Here is a 3880-nt window from a genome sequence, read left to right as displayed (position 1 = left end):
AAAAAAAAAAAGTTTAATAGTAAAATCTCATTTTGACAACGTACTACAAAGTTGCAAGCGAGCTCAGGTGTGCAGCGCTTGTAATTCCAGCAGCTAGAAGGCTGAGACAGGAGAGTCAGAAGTTCAAGGTCGGCCTGTGCTATATCCACAAAATTCCTCTTTTTTTTTTTTTTTTTACTTCAGCCACGGGTTAAGCTTCGACTCAGGACCCTTGTGCTGATGTGTATTTTAGTGTTTAGGAGAAAGACAAAAATGGAACAAGGAAGGAGCTGTGGAGTTACACAAAGGTTTCATCAATAGAGAAACGAGTGAAAATAAAAAACAAGACTTAAATAATGAGAGAGAGAGACTCACATTTTAGAAAGGGTGAGGTAATGGTGAAGAATCTCTAGCTCGCCCACTCCCCAAAATTCAGGTATCTCAAATGCCCACCATCTAAATCAATCAATTCCCAAGATTGACGTTAATGGGTAGAGGAGAGCTTTAACCCGGTCTAGAGAACAGCCACCGTGGACAGAGAACCAGGCACAGTCAGCTCCCCAGGGATCAGTCCTCCCAGCCCAAGCGACAATACGGTAGCAGGACTTCCAGGATATGTGCCGGGTGCAACGGACTTAGACCCTAACACCACCCAGAGGTGGTCCGGACCACCCGGGCCATAGCACAAGTGTCCAGTCTAGGGAAAGGCTCTCTGGGGAGCTCAGGGGCCCAAGGCTCGCCTCACCCAGGACGGCGCCGCGCTCAGCACTCTGGGAGCCGTAGTCCTCAGGTCTCCGGGCGCGGGTAGGGACTCGTGACCTACTTTTTGAGCACACTACACTTCCCTGCGCACTACGCGAGCGCCCGGCCGGCTAGACCGCGCATGCCCGGCACCAGGACCTGGCCAAGGGTCCGAGAGCAGCAAAAGTTTCCGATGCACATGCGCGCTGCGGGGAGTGGGCGCTCCCCCTCCCATCGCCGAAGACGTTTGGCATAGATCTGCCCAGAAGGCCATTCACCGGCTATCCTTTCTTCCCACATCCATGTCCAGGCTAGACTCCAATAACTCCTCTTTTTCTTCATGACCTCCCACGCCTACTAAATTAGGGCTCTGCGACTAAGGGGGCTTTTTCCTGGGTGAAGCAGGTGGGCTGGGATAGAGAAGGCCGCCCCTCCGGCTCGGGCCTCTTGATCTCAATGGACTGTCGCTGTCTGGGATAGCTGTAGGAACAGTGTATTCAAGGAGAAACGAGCCATTTTCACTTAATACCCAGTAGGCACGGCTCCAGCATCCCCACAGCCAGGAAGGGAATGGCTGGAATTAGATCCAATTCTCCAATCCTGTCGGCCAAAGAAATTCCTAGTTAAGCTATGGGGAAGCGCCCGGTCAACAATAAGGCCTGAAGCCAGTGGGGCCTAAGCCTCATCCCACTTCTAATACAAGTCTGAGAAACCAGACCCAGGTAGAGGAAATGGGAAGAGGTTCCCAGGCAAGCAAACAAAATCCCTACATCTGAAACCTGGGCATCTTCTAATACTCAGAAATTGCGAGTCTCCTCCCACTGCAAGGCCTACCCTAGGACCAGACTTACCAGCTCCTTGACAAACCTCCCCTGCAGGGTGTTAAAGCTCCCTAATCCTTCCTCCCACACCAGCTGTTTGCCCCAGTGCTTAAGTGAGGGATGGGGGTAGGCGCCCAGGCAAGCAACAGGGTTTTTATTGTTGTCAGGAAATCAAAGAGAAACCCACTCCCAGACAGAGTAGGGTGGATGGGGAGGAGAGAAAAAGGTTAGGTGCTGAACTGGCACCGGAAACCTGTCTGCGGATCCTTAAGCCTGCCTGCTGTGTAAGGTTCTGGTTGCTCCCAGGGGAGGGGAGGGCACGGCTCCATTCTCCCCTTTCCCTCCTTAGATTTTGGCTAAGGGCGCAGTGTATATCCTCTCTGAACAGAAGGGGAAGTTTTAAAAATAGGGAGAGATCAACAGAATTAATACACTATCGGACAGGCTCTTTGGGTACTTTTTCCGCCCACACAAGATTATAAAGAAATCAACCTGCAATAAATTGTTCAGCAACGAAAGGGCAGTCTCACTAACCGGCCCAGTCACCAAAAAGGGGGTGTCCAATCTCCCATCTCAGAGGTCCCAAAGAGCGAGAAACCAACTGTGTTAATAATCACCGCCCCGCTTCCCCTCACATGGGAAGGCAGCAGAAAAAAATGAGGATCGAATCCCCTCCCTTCCCCTAATATATTTAACGCAGACCGGAGTTTGGTTTCTTTGCGGGGAACAAGGAAAACCTAGAGAGTGAGGCGTAAAGAAATGGGGAAGGAGGTCAAGGAGGAAACGCACTCCGCCCAGGAGAGGGCCACACTCAGAACTAGGTACCCTACTATCAAAGAGTGATATCAGGGAGAGCCCCACGGGCCGCTCCAGAGAGAGGCGGCAGGGGAGTGGACCAGTGTGGGTGCCCCCCGCCCGCTCACTCACTCGGGTCTCCGCGAAGGGGTGCTCTGCAGGCCGCGGGACGGAGGTCTCTCGCCCAGCCTCCCCGGCGCCGCGAGGCTGAGGGCCACGGTGTCCTTTTACGTCGTTGAGAGGGACGAGGACCGAGTTCATGTGATTCTTGCCGCTGTTTCTGGAGGTTGAGCTCGCCGGCGACGGTGCGGGGATGGCGGGCCCGAGGATAGCACCCGTCACGCGGTGGATAGAGGCCGGCCCGGGACGTGACCGGCGGGCAAGTCCAGTCCGTCTGGCTTCTCGGCTCGAACGACACTGAGCGCAGACGACCAGCACCTTCCCGCGCCCGGGCCCGAAGTGAGCAAAGTCAATGAAAAGTTTCACCCTCAGCAGCCCTGCGCATGGATCTGTTTTCCCCACCCCTGAGTGATGCGTCCCTCCGCCCAGCCGGGCGGGGCGGGACTACTTTTCCTTCCGTGAGGCCGGGACTACTTTTCTTTCCGTGGCGCCCTTAACCCCTCGCAGCCCATTTGTGGGTTGGGATCCAGATAGCGCGCTTAGTGCAGCAGCGATCTTATGGCGGATCCTCTAGACGCAGCCTGCCCTGCCATGTCCTCAGCGGGGCTGCTCGTCCTCGTGGTCCAACCGCCTCGCCGCGCGAGTTCTTCTCTTAAGGCACCATAGCAGTCTGAACTCGCCATGTACGGTTTTTACCGGTGTAGACCAAGCTCAGGGAGGGTGGGGACCAGCCCGACCAGCCCGGGACACAGCAAGCCATCAGGGACTAGTCTGGGATACAGTGGATGTCCCGGGGAAGGACTGCGTCACCGGGCCCCCGAGGACTCTCGCACGAGTCAGCCCCGCACCAACCCCACCTCCCACGGTCCCCTGAGACCAAGACGGCTCGAAGCTCCAGCTCTGACGGTTCCTGTGGCTCGCCGTGCCCGGTTCCGATCTGTTCTAAATTTGGGGAGATGGGGGCACGATGCCAACTCTAGATGGTTCTGAACCTGAACCAGGGCTGCCCTGAGTTTACTAGCGTCGCCTTCCTGGTGGGGACGGGGAAAATCGAAGGGAAGGGAGGGGAGGGGGACGAGAAGATCAAGGGCCAGAAAAAGGAGCGGACACCAGTTAACCAATACACTCTCAGCCTTGAAGTTTGGGCTCCAAACGCCAGATAATAGCGCTTGGGCACGCGCGACCGCGACCCCTCTGCTGCGGCCCTCGTTCTCTTATGGGCAGGCTGCTCCCACACGGGAGAACACGAGAGTCACGTTCCTTCTAGCAATAGACTAGTCGTAGAAGTGCCAGCCCTGGCAAGGTGAGCAGAATGTTCAGCCCGACAGCACTGGGCAGCGAAGCATGGCGCCCCTGGGCCCCCGGCCCGGACTTTGGTCACTCACTCCACTCTGCGGTTTTGTGACAGTAGCCGCTCAGAGATG

The 3880-nt window shown here is 55.8% G+C and overlaps 1 protein-coding gene across 1 annotated transcript in view; it reads right to left on the bottom strand.

Annotated features, from left to right (window-relative positions):
* Positions 1–2809, bottom strand: part of Tob2 (transducer of ERBB2, 2) — a 9889-nt gene extending 7080 nt beyond the window's left edge. The window contains exon 1 of the mRNA XM_005354482.3: positions 2469–2809. The gene's annotated coding sequence lies outside the window, so the exon portion shown is untranslated. The remainder of the gene's footprint in view (positions 1–2468) is intronic.
* Between the last annotated feature and the right edge of the window lie 1071 nt (positions 2810–3880).

The sequence above is a fragment of the Microtus ochrogaster genome, chromosome 15 (genome assembly GCF_000317375.1).
Source record: "Microtus ochrogaster isolate Prairie Vole_2 chromosome 15, MicOch1.0, whole genome shotgun sequence".
Taxonomy (NCBI): domain Eukaryota; kingdom Metazoa; phylum Chordata; class Mammalia; order Rodentia; family Cricetidae; genus Microtus; species Microtus ochrogaster.
This window is presented reverse-complemented; position numbering and strand designations above follow the sequence as displayed.